Source organism: Rattus rattus, chromosome X, assembly GCF_011064425.1.
Source record: "Rattus rattus isolate New Zealand chromosome X, Rrattus_CSIRO_v1, whole genome shotgun sequence".
NCBI classification, from domain to species: Eukaryota; Metazoa; Chordata; class Mammalia; order Rodentia; family Muridae; genus Rattus; species Rattus rattus.
In genome coordinates, this window is record NC_046172.1 from 66,002,469 (window position 1) to 66,021,048 (window position 18,580).

General features: G+C 41.5%; 1 long non-coding RNA gene across 1 annotated transcript; it reads right to left on the reverse strand.

Moving 5' to 3' along the window:
- Positions 1 to 818: 818 nt before the first annotated feature.
- Positions 819 to 18,311, reverse strand: LOC116888265. Its single transcript, XR_004386293.1, has 4 exons — positions 18,208 to 18,311; positions 16,405 to 16,451; positions 9,513 to 9,589; positions 819 to 1,635 (listed from the first exon to the last, which is right to left on the reverse strand). It is a non-coding gene; the product is annotated as an uncharacterized LOC116888265 (long non-coding RNA).
- Between the last annotated feature and the right edge of the window lie 269 nt (positions 18,312 to 18,580).

An 18,580-nucleotide genomic window follows, 5' to 3' on the forward strand; every position in this document is an offset into this window, starting at 1 on the left:
ATTCCCAGTAGTCCTCAATGCATGTAGCTCTGTCAATAGTAGACTCTTTCTGCCTAGCACATGCTTAGCACATGGTCCTGAGTTCCTTCCCTAGCAGCAGAAGGGACGAAAAACACCCCAAAACCAATAAACTTGGGTACCAGTAACATGGCTCAGCAGGTAAATGCACCAGTCACAATGCTGACAACTGGAGCTCAATCACAAGGACACAGATGGGAGAGAGAACAGACTCTATGTCCAGCAGAATCTCCAGGAGACGGCTGCGGCCCTTCCTCACATGCACATACACACAGGTCAAGCATTCACACATGTGCACGTTCTTTTCTCACACTGCATCCTCTCCATTCCTCTCCCCTCTAATAAAGAAGTGGAGGGTGAGGGCAACTTGGGGCGGAAGGGGGCTCAGTTTGCTAAGTATTTACTGGTAAAATTTAAGAGCTCAGGTCAGGATCCCCAGCACAAGCTGAATGCCACTTAGGGTGGACATGATAGTTCACTAACAATCCCCGTGCTTAAAAGCTTGGACTAGGGATCCTCACTGAGAGATTCTGCTTCAATATGAGTTGTTAATTATCTGAGGAAGACAACTGGTAATCAATAAACACCGCCACAGGAAACAAATACGTATATGCACCACACACACACATAGACGCCAAAGAAAGTTAAAAGCTCTAACTGGGTAAGTAACATAAAAGGAAAACAGCTTACTATACAATGTGATACATTCTAGATGTCGCTTTAAAAATGGCCCTACTGTGGCTTGGACTCAGTGGAAACAGCCTGGAAGATGTATCTTTTCTTGTTTATCCCCCATCCCCATTGTGTTAGATTGACCCAAAGGAAAATATAGTGGCCAAATACTCTACTAATTAAAACAATTCCTCTCTGGAAATTTAGACCTCCTGTCTGATATTTCAGAAGAACATTAAAAAACAAAAACCTCAAGACTTTGCCTGGCATGATGGCAAATGCTTATAATCTCGGCTAGCTGAGCTGGGACAAGCTCCCCATCTCTAAACAACCAGCAGTTCTTCTCCTGTTTTTCTATATGTATAAAAATCTATATTTTTCCCTAGATTATTTCATCCTAACTTACACAGATGTATTCAAATTGTGGTCCAGTTCTAAACTCTGCCCAAAGGAAACTGTCAAGGCTCAGCTAAGTGAAATAGAAAGTGTTCCACATATCCTTGGTTAACAGTATAAGAATACAGTTAACATCGCAGTAACACAACTGCAAATAGACAGACTGTACGATTCTTAAAGCATTTAGGAACATATTCTATTGTCTGGAGGCATGCAAAGCAACAAAAACCTTGAAGTTACAAGTTTCCCTTGTAGCGAACCCGAAGTCCTGGCAATCCTGGATCCACATTTCCAGACAATTAACAGCAGCAAATATTAGCCTTTCTCTTTAGATTCATTTTGCACATTAAATTGATCGGGGGCTCAAATACTCTCCCATCCTCTTAGATCCAACACTTGACCCTTGACATCCAGTAATCTCTATGATAAATTAAAGAACAGCAAAGGAAAAACACAACAAAAACCCAGCTTTTCATGAGAAAGAAAAGAGAGAGAATACCAGGACCATCTCACACATCTGGATCCTGCAGGCATTTGCAACTGAAACCCCTGAAACAGAGGATGGAAGAAGTCAGTTGTTAACCGTACGTTAGAAACCATAAGAAATAAGCAGAGTAAAGGCAGACGCAACATCATATTAACCAAAAAACATAACACCAACATCTACAAACTGTTCTCGTTAAACTGCAACCAGACAGGTCTAGCAAAGAGTTCTCAGTTACTGGAACTGGGTTATTCACAGGAATCAGTCAAGGGAGGTCAAGGAGAAGGATACATTGAAAAGTCAGCATGCAGCACAAAGGTGAGGCTATGAGGGCTAAAACTAATAGGAAGCACAAGCAAGCAAAACGTAAGGAAACGATGAAGCCATAAAAAGCTATGAACTAGGAAAAAACCAGAACTGGAACCTAACAGAAGACATAAAACACAAACACTAAGCACAGAGACAAGGTAGCTCATCTAGGTAATATATGAACGGTACAGGCCATAGCATCAACATTCTGCTGCTCCATTTCCTAGAGTGTCTCCAGTGCAAATTCCCATTCCTAAGTGATGCTACCATACCCAGCTCCCCTTACACCTGGAACTGCATGTTATCCCAGTCACCGTTAGCCCCCTATGCCAAGAGGGCCAAAATACTTTATATTACTATGGAGGTTATTATAGGAATCCAATGTAAAAAGAATAACATGGGGCTGGAGAGATGGCTTAGCGGTTAAGAGCACTGACTGCTCTTCCAGAGGTCCTGAGTTCAAATCCCAGCAACCACATGTGGCTTACAACCATCTGTCATGGGATCTGATGCCTCTTCTGGTGTGTCTGAAGACAGCTACAGTGTACTTATAGATAATAAATAAATAAATCTTTAGAAGAAAAACATGGCTCATGTCTGTAATCCCAACCCTCAGGAGTCAGAAGCAGCTGGATTATTCTGAGTTTCAGATCAGCCTGAGTTAGAGTAAGACTCAAACTAAAGAAAGAAAGAAAAAGAAAGAAAGAAAGAAAGAGAGAAAGAAAGGAAGAGAGAAAGAAACAAACAAAACCAAACAAAGCAGACCAGCCTCCCAGTAGGAGCATGGTTTAAAGAATTAGATATAAAAGAATTCTTTTTTTCTGACAATTTGGTAAGCCATAGCCATGAAGGTATGCACAGTGGCATACAGCTCCCAAAAATCAGAGGCAGGATGATTGAGAGTTAGAGGCCAGCAGGAGTTAGAGAGTAAGTTCTAGGCCAGACAGGGATATGCAAAGAGGCCTTAGAAAGAGAAATAGAAAACAAGACAGAACGGGAAGAGGGACAGCGAAGGAAAAGACAGACCCTCTATAACATTCCTGTCCCGTTATTTGCTACCCGTAACCCAAACTGTTGGATGAATCGGAGGCCTTCACAGATACCAGGCAGGTACTTCAGCAGCTGAGCTACAGTCCTCAGCGGAAAAGCACGACTCATTTCCTGATATTCCAGAAGAACATTTAAAGAAAAATAGCACCCTAGATTTTGCCAGGGAAGAAGGGAGGAAGAGGAATGAAGAAAGCAAACAGGGTGAGCAGAAATGACCACTCAGTTTATAGTCAATTGGAAGTCTGCAATCCCACTGGCTGGGTCTATACCCAAGTATTTGGGAACCTAGGAACAGTGAGTGTCCAGAGCTCAAGGGTTTTGAAGGTCAAAAACATATTCTGGCATGTCAGTTGGCAGTAGGGGGAGGAGGGGGGTGTCACAGGAAGAAAGCACTTTAGCCTACCCTTCACTAAGATAAGCAGTTACCTGGAGGGTGTTCTTCTGCATTTGCAGGCAGTTTAGGGAAACTGAGATAAGTAGTTTGCTGGAGGGGCTCCTGCACAAATAGGCAATTAAAGAGAAGTGAGAATAAGTCAGCAAGGACATTCTGACCTTGGCTTCCAAGGGTTTCCATAGGGTTCTCTATTTGAGGATGACATTCTACTTAAACCTGAAATGGCGGCAGCAAGAATACAAGATGGAGGAAGTTCTGCTCTGTCTTTCCCTGTAACAGATGGTAGTACATGTCTATAATGGCCGCATGCCAGCACTCAGGAGACCAGGGCTAGCTAGGGCTACGATGAATATAAGATTAACCTAGGAAAAAACTATATTCCAAACAAAACAACTTCTGCCCACTAGAAAGTAAGTCTTTGAGAGACCTGCAAGTTACTGCAACATGAAGTTTTAAATCAGTCCAATTAATCAGATTTAAACCTATTCAAAATTCAATAAACAGTATCTGTGCTCCCCATGTTCAATTCAAAATCTAATGAAACTTGAAAAAACAATAAAACCAGTATTCTAGTGTCTAACTATGCATCGTCCCAAGCCAGCTTCAGATCCCCCCCAACCTGAGCACCACCACAAAAAAGATCAGATTCAAGGACATGTATCCATAGGCCGGTCAAGAGCCTAAGGTTTGTCATGCCTCAGAAATTTTCCTCAAACAAGGACAATGTGACAAAATTTTATATAATTTAAAATTTCAAAAAACAAGGACTTGGAATATAGCTCAGGGGTAGAACACTTGTCTGCTATGTGTGAGACCCTCGGTCCAATCCCAGCTCCATTAAACAAATAAATACAAACAAATTAGGTATGGTAGTGTATACATATATTCTCATGTTTGGGAGGCAGAGATATCATGATTAGAATTGGGAGACTAGCCTCAGTTTCCATAATAACTTTGATGTCAGCCACAGGATGCTATGTTCCAAAAATAAAATAGAAAAACAACAAAACAGAGAAACAAAAACCAGCTAATGGGGTAAATGGAAATATGAAAGAAAATACTAAAGCCCAAGAAGTAATCATAAAAGACCTAAACTCAAGTCATGAACCAATGTGCAAAGGAGATTCAAGAGCTTTGCGAAAACAGAATCCATTCATGCACAGTAAACAGAATGAGGAAGTCCGTTAGCAGCAGGGAGAAAGCAAGACAATGAATGCTAAGAGAATGAGGTTTCAGAATTATCTGTGTGATGGGCAAGGTCCGAAGATAATGGGATATGATAACCACTCCAGGGTTAGGTTGCCTTTAATGATTTACAGTAATTGAATAAAACTGATTGTATTTCCATTAGCTTGATTGTTTTGGGCTGAAGCAATTTCGACTTACACATAAAGAGCAAATCCATTCACACATAACGAGCAATGGTGGAAAACGTCCTAGGAGGATCTGCTGCACCTCCATTGTCAGGAATGTAACAGCCAAGAGGAATGAGACTTAACAACTGACAATACTGGGGCACTGAGAGCCACAGCACACAGTCTATATAGGGAAAGACGCAGGAGCAAGATGGCCATGCCCACAGACCACAAAAGCTCAGGGTAGGAGTAAAATAAAAGGAGGGGTTGGGGATTTAGCTCGGTGGTAGAGCGCTTGCCTAGGAAGCGCAAGGCCCTGGGTTCGGTCCCCAAGCTCCGAAAAAAAAAAAAAAAAAAAAAAAAAAAAAAAAAAAAAAGAACAAAAATAAAAAGGAAAAGACATAAGACAATCGGAGGGAAAAGCTACATTATGAGGGCACCAGTATACAGCAGAAGCAAGGGGACATGCAGAGAGGACCAGATAGAAGCTGCAGCAGTCATGATACTACACTAGAAAAAAGCTCCAGAAACTTCAGCCTGCTCCTCCAATGAAATATGGTCGAGAAGAACCCTCTTCAAATGGTGTGACAGCTTAATTTTGCTTTTCATCATACCTGGGAAGCGGACCCTTAACTGAAGAAGTGTCTCCATTATATTGGCCTGTAGGTGCCACTTCTCGGCAGGAGGCCTAGCCGGATGAGAAAGAAAGCTGAGCAATGCATGGGACGAAGCCAGTTAGAATTGGTTCGTGCTCTCCTCATTCCCTACCTCCAGGTTCTTGCCTTGGCTTGTTCCTTCCTCACATGGATTTGGTTAATATTTTATCACTGTAAGCTAGGACAAAAGGAATGCAGCAACTTGGAATTATACTAACATAATGAATCACTTTCACAGCTCAGCACGAGAGCTAATGAAAGAGGAAGGTCTAGGTAAGCTAATATGTTTGTTCATTGAAAAACTAAAACACAACAAAACAAAACCTGACATGGAAACAGGTCATCAAAAAAAAAAAAAAACAAAAAACAAAACAAACAAAAAAAAAAACCCAAAAAACCCTGAAGTGAATCAACGGAATAGATATAAAGCATATTCCAGTTGAGTCCTAATTCTTCTGGAGTCCTGAGAATCACTGCAACTTGGAAGTCAAACATAGGGAGTTCCAGGCCTGGGCTACAGAGCCAGAGCCTCAGAAAAGAAAACACATAACAATTTAAAGAAAAAAATCTCCCAGCAATTTAGAAAGGAGAGGCTGGAGAGAGTGCAGTTAAGAGCACTTCCTGTTCTTAGCTAGGACCCAAGTTGTATAACTCCAGTTTTAGGTATCTTCTAGCATCGGTGGGTACTGTACACTTGCCAACACAGGCAAAGCAGCCATGCAGAGAAAAAAAATGAATCGTATAAAAGGTTATAGCAGACGATCAGATGCACAGACATTTGAAAAAGAAACAGAGGGTATTAAGAGCAAGATGTAGGGGTTGGGATTTAGTTTTAGTGGTAGAGCGCTTGCCTAGGGAAGCATGAAAGGCCCTGGGTTCGGGTCCCCAGCTCAAAAAAAAAAAAAAAAAAAAAAAAAGAGCAAGATGTAATAAAGCAGGTACAGGCAATTTGTAGTCTGGACACAAATACAGCTCACTCACTTTTTATCAAATCATGTCAACCTCACATCTATGTATTGCCTATATTGGTGTTCATGCTACAACAGCAGAACCCATACAATCCATTAAATCTAAACTGTCATACCCAATATGAAAACTCAAAAATCTCTAGAACCTAATGCCAGTGTTAGCAAAGCCGGGCTGATACTCAAAGAGGGACTTTCTTTATATCCTGTTAGAAGCGAACACTGGGAACTCAGTACTAGGGGACCTTCACAGATCCTCTTGGCGGCATCCCTGACCCCAGCCCTGAATGTGCTGACACGAACATACTAACTACAGTAGGGTGCAGATGGCTGAGCGGGGAAGAGCACTGGCAAGAGGAGGTGACCCCAGCACCCACCTGGAGGCTCACAACCACCCGGAGTTCCAGTTCTCAGGAATTCAATACAAGCATACATGAGGTATACGCATACATACATATGTAGCCAAACCACTAGCACATATAAATTTAAAAAATATAAATTGCATGCACAAAATACGTCACAAATCATGGAACACATTTATAATTGCAGGCATTGGGGTGTGGAATTGAACCTAAGTCAGGAGCATCACAAGTTCAAGACTGCACAGGCTATAGAGGAATGAGTTGAGTTTAATCATTGCCTAGGCAACTCAGTGAGATGCAAAAACAAAGTGTTAAAAAATAGAGAAGGAGGGGTTGGGGATTTGGCTCAGTGGTAGAGCACTTGCCTAGCAAGCACAAGGCCCTGGGTTTGGTCCCCAGCTCTGAAAAAAAGAAAAGAAAAAAAAAATAGAGAAGGAAATTATCCAGCTCAATGGTAGACTGCTACTTACTTTGGTAGCATGTACAAGCCCAGTGTGCACAGAAGGCAAGTTATGATAAAAACTTTGTGACGGCTATGCATATACCTAAGTTAGTAGCCCGTTTGCCTAGTGTACATTGAGGTCCTGCTGCTAAAAAGATCGTTATAAACTATAGGAAATTATACTTATGCTACTCTCATGAAAAGTAAGTACAAATTAAGCATATTGGTGACACATGCCTGTAATCCTAGTTCCTGGAGGTTATGGTAAAGCAGGAGGATTCTGAGTTCGTGGATGGACTTGACTACAGCGAAAAACACCATGTCAAAGAAGAAGAAACCAACCAAAATACTGAGTGTCACAAAGAAAAGAATGCTTAAGCATTCTTAAATACAGTTAAGCTACATAAGTATTTGTAGGATAGGCAGACAAAATATCTGAAACAGAAGATAATAAAAGCAAGTAGAGGCCAAGCCTAGTGGTTCGACCTTAATCCTAAAACAAGAAGTGCTGAGTTTGTGAGCACTCTGCAGTACAGTGAGATCCAAGACACCCTAGCCTGTGATACCCTGTCTCACAAAACAACCAAAGAAACCAAATTCACAAAGAATCCAACCAAACAGTTTCAACGCAGAAAATGAACTCTGATTTCCTTGATATCCGTGATTTCCTCTGATATCCGTGAGACCACACACTGCAAAGTCAGTAAAGAAAGGCCAAGGGCGGGCTGGAGAGACGGCTCAGTGGTTAAGAGCACTGACTGCTCTTCCAGGGGTCCTGAGTTCAATTCCCAGCAACCACATGGTGGTTCACAACCATCTGTAATGAGATCTGATGCCCTTCTGGTGTGTCTGAGAACAACAGCAGTGTATATAATAAATAAATAAATCTTAAAAAAAAAAAAAAAAAAAAAAAAGAAAAGAAAAAGAAAGGCCTAGGGCATGGCTCAGCAGGTAAACGGGCTAGCCATGTAAAAAGACTGACTTGCTGGGAGCCATCTGTAACCCCAGCACCCGGACAAAATTGCCTTGAAGCTCCCAGGCAAACTAGCCTGGAAAAGGAGCACTAGCAAGCTTGGAGTAGAAACAGTGTAGCTGGAGAAACAAGAGAAAGTCTCAATAAGACAGAAGGAGAGGGCTGGAGAGATGGCTCAGCGGTTAAGAGCACCCGACTACTCTTCCAGAGGTCCTGAGTTCAATTCCCAGCAACCACATGGTGGTTCACAACCATCTGTAAAGAGATCTGATGCCCTCTTCGGGTGTATCTGAAGACAGCTACAGTGTATTTATATATAATAAATGAGTAAATTAAAAAAAAAAGACAGAAAGAGAAAATCAACTCTTAAAACATATGCTTTGCTATCTACACACTTGTGAGCATTTGCACTCAGTCATTCACAGATACAAACAATAATATTTTTAAAAATCAAATGGAGGAAAACTCAAAATAAGAGCCAAGAAACACTTTTACCTGTTTTATTTAATTAGCAATCAAGGAAACACAAAGTAAAAACAGTAAAGGAGATTATGTTCTGCTTTCATAACCAGTAACAAAATGTTTCTCTTTCCTTGTTTCTGCATTTTGGATCATAGGATCAGACAGCCTAGTATGCTAGCGTCCATGTTATAGCAATATTCCATCCTCAGCCTTTCCAGTGCTGGGATTACAGATGTGAGCCACTACATTCAGCTTATGATTGGTGAATATTTAAAAACCTATACTAGTATCAATGTAGAAATATGGCCACTCTCATATTTCCTAGACAGGCTTACACTTCACCCAATTTTGGGAGATAATCACTGTAGCTCGCTTTATGTCAATACAGGTAAGAGCAGTTGGACTATGGGTACAGCCTCGCTTGTAACAGTCTTGAATTCTATCTCCAGCACAGGAAAAGAGGTAGAAGAGAGACGGTAACTGAGATGAGTCTAGAGAAATGTAAATTACTGTCCTATAATCGTATAGTAGGATACTGTGTCCGTTGTAAAATAATGCCATTAAAGCATACTGAATGGCATGACATGTTTGAGATCTTAGATTGAAACAGGCAAAAACCATTAATAGTTCCATCCAAAAATGACACTGCCAACCATTCCCCACCGAAATTCGATTTGAATCTACAAATAAAACACTAATGAATTAAACAAAACAAAGTATAGAACAGCAAACTTAACAAACTGAATTCAGAATCCTTGGAAAGTAGGGAGTTTTTCCAGAAATGTAAGGCTAGCATAGTTTTAGAAAAGCTACTGAGTGCCACAAAACCACACAACAGCAAAAGAAAAAAGGGATAACTGTTTTGTCCCTTTCTTTATTTGTTTCGAAGTCCTGCTATGCTGCCCTCCGTGGATCCTCCTGGCTCAGACTCAAGGGGTGGCATTACAGGCCTCCCAGAGTCAACAATCACTTACCTACGGGAGTGAGATACCTGTTCCTCTGCCCATGTCTCCTTTTGAGATAGTCATGGCAACATTAACTCCTCTGAATCCTGAAAGTCAAATGGAAAGACTAACATAGCAAATCATCGGGACTTAACCATTGGGAGTGTTATAAACAACAATGAAAACAAACAAAAAGGTGATTTGGTGGGAGTGATGATGCCTATGGAATCTTTGAGAAGTGAAGTCTAGTCAGCAGAAGTGGGCTATGGAGGAAGACCTTTGAAGGTAATAACTGAACCTTACTACCTCTCCCATTCTCTGCCTCAAGATAGAAGAACTCGTATCACAGATCTCCCATAGAAGTGGACGAAGCACGGGGCATCATGAAGGACTGTATTTTCTGAAACTGTAATCCAAATAAATCCTTGCATGGTTTGTCCAGCCTGGGACTCATATAGTGCAAAAACCAACTAGCGCATTTGTACCATGGCATATGCTTAAAAACAACATAAAAACCCTCTTCCCTTAAACTGTTTCTGTCAGGTACTATTATCAAAGGGGTAAAACAAAGTAGTAAGGGAGGCAGGGGTGCAAATATAGCTCAGGGGTAGGTAGAGTACTTATCTAGCATGTGCAAGGCCCTAAGTTTAATTTCTAGTATGCCTAGTATGCGAGTCAAGAAAAAGAAATCACTTGCAAAGTGTGCCACTGATTAACCAGAGTAACACCTCATCTAAACCTTAAGGCCAGCCTGGGCTACTGAAAGAATATCTCAAAACCAAAAAGGAACATAGGTCTGGGAATGAGGCCATGGATTCACCAGGGGAGTGGAATGGGGCCAGAAAAAAAGATCTTATCTTTACAGTAAAATTAAGCAAGTACATTCAGGGCTAGAAAAATGGCTCGGCAGTTAAAACCACTTGCTAGTTTAAAGGGATCTCAGCACTCACATAGCAGCCACCAACCATCTGTAAATAAAGGTCAGGAGATCTAAAACCTCAGGTCTCACCAGGCACTGCATACATGTGCTACACAGGTAATACATGCAGACAAAACACCCATAAAGTAAAAAGAAGGGAGGAAGGAAGGAAGGAAGGAAGGAAGAAAGGAAAGCAAGGAGAAGAAAACTCACAAGGCCTCAACACTATATAAGCAACTAAAGGGATGCCTCAAGTGAGAAACATACATGAGCTCGTTGTGTTTAGGAACACACACACACACACACACACACACACACACACACACACACACACCAATAGAAACAAAGAAATAGAGGCATGAACTTCAAAGAAAGCTGGTGAGGAGGAGGATACAGGTGAAGGCTTAAGGGGAGAATGGGAAGATAGAAATGATATAATTATATCATAAAATAAAAACATTTAATTAATTTAAAAAAAGGAAAAACGAATGTTGGTGTACACCTAGTCATTATTAATATCACTGAGAGGATGAAATAGGAATATCCGCAATTACAAACATCATGGGCTAAGATGCTGCCAGAAAAATCAAAATCAACAATAACAAACATAACATGGAGGGTTGGGGGATTTAGCTCAGCGGTAGAGAACTTGCCTAGCAAGCACAAGGCCCTGGGTTCGATCCCCAGCTCTGAAAAAAGAAAAGAAAACAAAAACAAAAGCAAACATAACATGGGAGCTTGGAGATGACTCTGTGGTTAAGAGCTCTGGATGTTCTTCCAAAGCATCACGGTTTACGTCACAGCACCCGCAACCATCTGTAATGCTGTAATTCCAAAGGATTAAATAGTTCCTTTTCCCTTCTGTGCGCAGGAATACACAAGGTACACATCCATACATGCATGTAAAACACACACACACACACACACACACACACACACACACAGTAACAAAAAAGCCAGGCATTACACACACTAGGTAGATGAAGGCCTGATGATGGTGAGTTAAAGCCAGCCTAAGACATATAGTAAGACAGTGTCTTAAAAAAATAATAGTGGGATAAAAGTGGGCTGGAGAGATGGCTCAGAGGTTAAGAGCACCGACTGCTCTTTCAGAGGTCCTGAGTTCAAATCCCAGCAACCACATGGTGGCTCACAACCATCTGTAATGGGATCTGATGCCCTCTTCTGGGTGTGTCTGAAGACAGCTACAGTGTGCTTACATATAGTAAATAAATAAATCATTAAAAAACAGTTTGTGGGGCCTGGAGAGATGGCTCAGTGGTTAAGAGCACTGACTGCTCTTCCAGAGGTCCTGAGTTCAATTCCCAGCAACCACATGGTGGCTCACAACCATCTGTAATGGGATCCGATGCCGTCTTCTAGTGTGTGTCTGAACACAGCTACAGTGTACTTATATATAAAGGAGGATCCCAAAGAATGCAAGGGCTTTCATTTTATTACATTTTTTGAGGCAAGATATAGTTCTATGTATCCTAGACTTGCCTTGACTGTACTCTTTCAGTTGAAAAAACCAATATGGAGTATTTTCCCTGATGTTAAGGGTAACACAATCAAGAAAGGTACGTGGGACTGGAGAGATGGCTCAGCCAACTAAGAGCTCTTCCAGAGGTCCCGAGTTCAAATCCCAGCAACCACATGGTAGCCCATGACCATGTGTAATGAAATCTGATGCCCTCTTCTGGTGTGTCTGAAGACAGCTTCAGTGTACTCACATACATAAAATAAATAAGTAAATGTTAAAAACAAATAGAACATGGGTTGGGGATTTAGCTCAGTGGTAGAGCACTTTCCTAGTAAGCGCAAGGCCCTGGGTTCAGTCCCCAGTCTCAAAAAAAAAAAAAAAAAAAAAGCAAATAGAACAAAAAAAAGAAAGCTATGTACGTCTAGCCTAGTGGCTGAAACTTGTAATCCAAGCGCATAGAAAGCTGAGCCAGAAAGATCACAATCAGTTTTTAAAAAAGACTGACTCAAAAATTAAAACACAGGGCTAGGGAGATGGCTTAGTGGGTAAAAGCATTTGTTAGGCCAGCAGGAGGACCTGAGTCCGAATCCCAGGTCCCAAGTGAAAACTGTGAGCATCTATTTGTAAACCAGTGCCCCCGGAGCAGATGGAGGTGGAGACAGAAGAATCCCTGGAAGGTGAAAGGCCAGCTAGCTTGGTGTATACAGTGGTTAAAATAAAAAAGATCTTGTCTCAAACAAGGCAGAAGGCGAAGACGATGTTCCGGATTGACTTCAGACTTCTGTGTGCACACATGGACACACAGACAGGCACTTATATACCTGCACACAGAAATCATGAGAGTGAGGGAAACTCAATTCTAGAGATGGGGTAAAAAAGAGGATTTAAAAAGTATCATTTTCTATCAAGAGGCTGAGGCACTGTAGGTGGTGAATTTGAGGCCAACCTGATCAACAGTGAAACCTTATTTCTAACCAAAACAAACACACAAATGAAAAGTTGTACAAAGACACGAATAGCTAACTTTAAAACTACAAAAGAATTAGAAAAAACAAAAACAAAAAAAACTTCCAAGTAGTCTTGGGAAATCTTCCAGTGCCATGCATTTGGTTGTCTTAAACCAATGAGGTATTCTTCTTTTACAAGGCTTTTCTATGATTCATTTTTGATAGGAGGCCACTCAACATTGTAAAATTACATTTTTCTTGTATGTGTGGGTGTCCCACATGCTACAGTGCAGGTGGAAGGCAAAAGACAACTTGTGGGAGTAGGTTCTCTCCTTTAGTTGTGCAGCTTTTAGAGGCTTGAACCCAGCTTGTCAGGTTATTGGGTCACAAGCACCTTAACCCACTGACCCACCCTATTTTTTTTAAATATTTTATTTATTCATTGTATGTACATGAGTACACTGTAGCTGTCTTCAGACACACCAGAAGAGGACATCAGATCCCATTACAGATGGCTGTGAGCCACCATGTGGTTGCTGGGAATTGAACTCAGGACCTCTGGAAGAGCAGTCAGTGCTCTTAACCTCTGAGCCAGCTCTCCAGCCCGACCCACCCTATTTTAAGAAAGTGCTATGGAGAAAATAATCATATCCAATGCAAGGGCACAATGACTTCTACTCTTAGACTGGCAGACTTTTAGTGAAAATTCCTCTCTCGGGGTTGGGAATTTAGCTCAGTGGTAGAGCGCTTGCCTAGCAAACGCAAGGCCCTGGGTTCGGTCCCCAGCTCCGAAAAAAAGAAAAAGAAAAAAAAATTCCTCTCTCTGTGGCTCTTCTTTTCAGTCAAGGTCTTACTTGGGCCTCCAGCGACGCCACCATGCCTAGTCAATTTATAACTATTTATTATTTCTCAACTGGAACCTCACCTTACGAACTGTCAGAGGCATGTACCTATAGACCCAGTTAACCAGAAAACAAAGCAGTAGAATTGCTTCAGGCCTAGCCTATGCAATAAACCTGTATCCGCCCCCCCACCAAAATAAAAAAAAAACAAAAAAAAAAAAAAAAAAACTTTAAATTATTTAAAAAAAAAAAAAATCTAAAATTTGAATTAGAAATTTTAAAATTTCCTACAACCTCCCAAAATCCCAGTCACCCCAATGCTATTAGCTATTAAAACAAAACAGAAAATAGGGCAAGGGGGAAATAGTCCTAATCAGTTGTTTGATCATAAATACTTATTACTACATAACGCTGTTCCCAGTCTTGAAAAGATTAGGCCAGGGATCTGGCGGGTTGGCCTAGCTAGAATAGGCACTTACTGCTTTCCCGGAGACCCCAGGTTCAATTGGCCGGACCTACATGCCTGCTTACAACTGTGTGCAAGTCCGGCTTCAGGCGATTCGATATCCTCTTCCAACCTCCATGGAAATCAGGCACATGCACAGTACACATACCTACATGCGGGCAAAACACCCATGCACATAAGGACAAACAACTGTCTTTAAAAGGGGGAGAAAAGATAAAGAGAGGAGGGAAAGTGTTAGAAAGTGTGCACATAGCTGCCCGTCACAGAAGGTAGTAGACAAGAGGAACTGCTATGAATGTGTCAGTGAGAACATCACCAGCTTACTCTTCTGCTTGCTGGGTCTGGGGAAGGGATAGTCATTCCTATAGACAGACAGACAGACAGAATGACATGCTCGGGAAGAACAAAGGTAATCTTACAGGAAGATAGCAACACTGGCTTTCTGATTCCAGTTAGCAGCTATTATAATTCTGAATAATCCAATTATATTTTGCTATTTCATGCTCATTAAGAACAAATTCATATTTGTATGAATGCATATGTGTACATATATGTGCATGTATGTAATGTACATATATGCATATGCATGCATGGGAATGTTCATGAAGAGGCCAGAGGACCAAGAGTCCTACTCTATTACTCTCTACTTTATTCTTGTGACACAGGGTCCCTTACTGAGCTACACTTAGTGGCAGCAAGCTCCAATGATCCTCATGTCTCAGTCAGCTACAGCACTGGGGTTACATACACTCATGGCCGTGCCGGGCTTTTTTTTTTAATTAGGGTTTTACTTTTCTGTGGATAAGTGTGTCCATGGAGGTGGGAAGGGTATTGGAACCCCTGGAGCTGGAGTTACAGGGAACTTGACATGGATATTAGGCCTGAACTCTTATCCACTGCAAGAGCAGCAAGCCCTTTTCAGTCTGCTGACCACCTCCCTACCTTTCATGGCCAGCCTTTCATGTAGGTGTTGAGAACTGAAACTGAGGTCTTCATGTTTGCATAGCAAGTGCTCTTACCTACTAAGCCGTCTCCCCAGCTCCCAAGTTGCAAGATTTAAAGTGTAAGAATAGGGCTGATGTCCAGTGGTAGACTGCTTGTCTCATATCCCTAAGGTCCTAAGTCCCCACATCAGCAGTGTCACAAGAAAATAAAAAATGTCAAGATGTCAAGCCTGGTGACAAAGGCTTGTAATTGCCTGTAATTTCAGCTACTTGGGAAAGTGAGGCTACAGAGTGAATTCAATGGCAGCCTGGACAATAAACTGAGATCCCTGTCTCAGAATGGAGAGTGGGGATGGGGAATCAGCAGTAGAGTACTTGCCTAGCATGCAGAAGACCCCAGGGTCAGTCTGATACCACAAAAATTCCCCCAAACAACAACTACTACTACTGCTAATACTACTTCTTCTTTAATAGTTTGTCATATTTAATGTATGAGCACACTGTAGCTGTCTTCATGCACACCAGAAGAGGGCATCAGATCTCATTACAGATGGTTGTGAGCCACCATGTGGATTTGAATTCAGGACCACTGGAAGAGCAGTCAGTGCTCTTAACCACTGAGCCTCTCTCCAGCCCCACTCTAAAACTTCACAAACTTAAAAAATGTCCTGGGGTGGAGAAGGGGTGCTCAAAAGATGGCTCAGTGCTTAAGAATCTGGGCAGTTCTTCCTGGGGTCTTTTTTCCTCTTCTGCACTCTATTATATGTATGTTGTGCCCACATACATATAGGCAAAATATACATACACATAAAATAACAATTTAAAAATGTTTTTAGGGGTTGGGGATTTAGCTCAGTGGTAGAGCGCTTGCCTAGGAAGCACAAGGCCCTGGGTTCGGTCCCCAGCTCCGAAAAAAAAAAAAATGTTTTTAAAGAAAATAAGAAGGCTGTGGGTGTAGCTCATTGGTGACGCATGCACATGGACATACATCTGATCATTCTGGGATAGTAGAGTGGGCTTTGAACTAAGTTCAGTGAAAGACTGTTTGCCTAGCATGTGTGTGACACTAGGCTTGATTTCTAGAACCACAGGGGAAGTCGCTATGGATATAGTTCAGTGTTAAGAGCAGCTGCTTAAGAAGGCCCTCTGTCAGTTAACTTAGCATGGAAGGGAAGAAAGAAAATGGCATTTTTAAGCATGCTCTTAACATCTAATTCTACCACTAATTAGAAACCTGACTGTGGCTAGTAACCTTACTGACTCTATGACAACATACTAGAGACAAACAGCTTAAGAGGAGGAAAAGTTTCTTATGACTCACAGCTCTGAAAGTTTCAGTCCATGGCCAACTGGCTCTGCCCTTTCAACCTGTTGCAAAAAAGAAATCATCATGGCAAAGAGAACAGGCAGAATGCTGCTCATGAAGAAAACGGAGGTACAGGGGTCACAGCCAGTGCTTCCTTCAAGGCTACATCCTCAACTTCCTCACAAAGAAAAAAAAGAAAAAAAAAGCCATCTCTAAAAAAGCCATCCCCATGTCATAGCAGAAAACAAAGCCTCAAACAAATGAACCTTAGAAGGACACTTACAAATCCAATCCTAAGAAAAATATAACAACAGTAAAAATTCCAATCCTATTATTCCAGTGTTGTACACTCACTAAGTATAGTGAGTAAAGCCACAATCACTTGAACTAAGGAATTTAAGACTAATCTGGGGTCTTACACCAATGGCCACAATACCATTGGAGGATAAAACAACAAGAGAAAAATAAAAATAAAATCCAAACCTTGTAGCAGTGGTTTAGGGTAAAGTTATATATGTTTGAAAAACTCATTTTGGAGATGGAAATGGCAACTCTTACAGGTTTTGGTAAAATTTCAGAAGGCAAGTCTCATAGTAGATGCTCAATAAAAGGCATCAATTAATAAAAAGCTCAATTATCACATTACATGTGCATGTACACACGTTACAATAATTTCCTAATTTTTAAAAAGCCTGATAATGCTGGTGTGACCGTGCATGCCTTCAATCCTGCCACTTAGGAGGCAAGAAGGAGCTGATCCCCGAGACTGGACAGTTTACATAGCAAGTTCCAGCCAGCTAAGGCTATGCAGTGTAACACTGTTCCAAAACCAAAAGCAAACAAACAAGAACTAGATTTTTAAAAGGCATCCGTGAACAGTAAAGGGGAGAGCCACATAGAATAAATTAGTTGGCTACTATGAGGCATATAAAAGAGCCTTTCTGTATTCACATCCAGTCTGAAAATGCTTTTGTATTTTCTTCAGATGGGTCTCATGTTACTGAGGCTGTCCTTGTTTTCCTGCTCTTCCTGAAGTCAGTCCCCAAATGCTGAGATCACAGGAGGGCATGACCATACCCTCTGTGTCAGTGTACACACCCGCTTTTTAAGATTTCATTGTATTTTGTATACAATGTTCTGCCATCATGGATGTCTGAAGGCCAGAAAAGGTATCAGATCTCATTACAGATGGTTGTGAGTCACCATGTGGTTGCTGGGAATTGAACTCAGGACCTCTGGAGGAAGAGCCAGTGTTCTTAACCACTGAGCAATCATCTCTCTAGCCCCCAATGGACATTCTTGATCTCAATTTTCCTGGGAAAAAGTTTAGAAGCAAACTAATTTTAATTTGTAGGATCAGTTGTAAAGGCAAGTACTATAGAAATAAAATGGGAAGAGGACTTACCTTACACTGGCAATGGGCAAAGACCAAATGGTAATGTTTCAGGCTCTACAGACCACATAGCCAGTACACCCAACCATGCAGTACCACAAAATACCAGACAGTAATAAATGAAAATGACTATGTTTCAACAAAACATTCCATTTCAAGCAGGAGCTTGGGGACTGGTGGTATAACTCAGTGACAAAGCATGAATTTGAGCAAACCAGGAACTTCTGACACCCAGCTTACTTTCCTTGGGAGCTATTTCAGCTCTTCTGGCCCTCAGCTTGGTGATCAGGTTGGGAAGCATTTGAGAAGCATATATGTACCGTCAAATGACTTGTGCTTAGACGTGGCATTTCTAAGAGTCTCCCTGACAAAAAGTGAGTCAACATTAGCCTTTATTTCCTTACGTACCTTGCTTACTATGTTACCTTTATCATTGGAGTGTCCCCTCCTCTTCTCTTCTGAGGTCACGCACTCATAGGATCTGGCAAACTCTAATCCGTTTTTCAAGAATATCTTCCCTAGAACCAGAGATACAGTTCAGTGGCAGGGCGCCACAAAACGGAAAAAGGGCCATTTGTACTCTAGCCAAAAGGGGGGCAACCAAAAGATGTCCTGCACTACCTATGACCTTCCCACTTACCTAGGTCAGCCATGGTTTCACGAAGTTAATGGCAGGTGTTAACAGTGGCCAAGATGGGTAGGTTTGTGCGTACGTGTAAGTCCCAGTACACAGGAGGCCATGCTGGGCTAATGCTCCAGGATACAGGGACCCTGTCAAGTTTAAACAGAAATAACAAT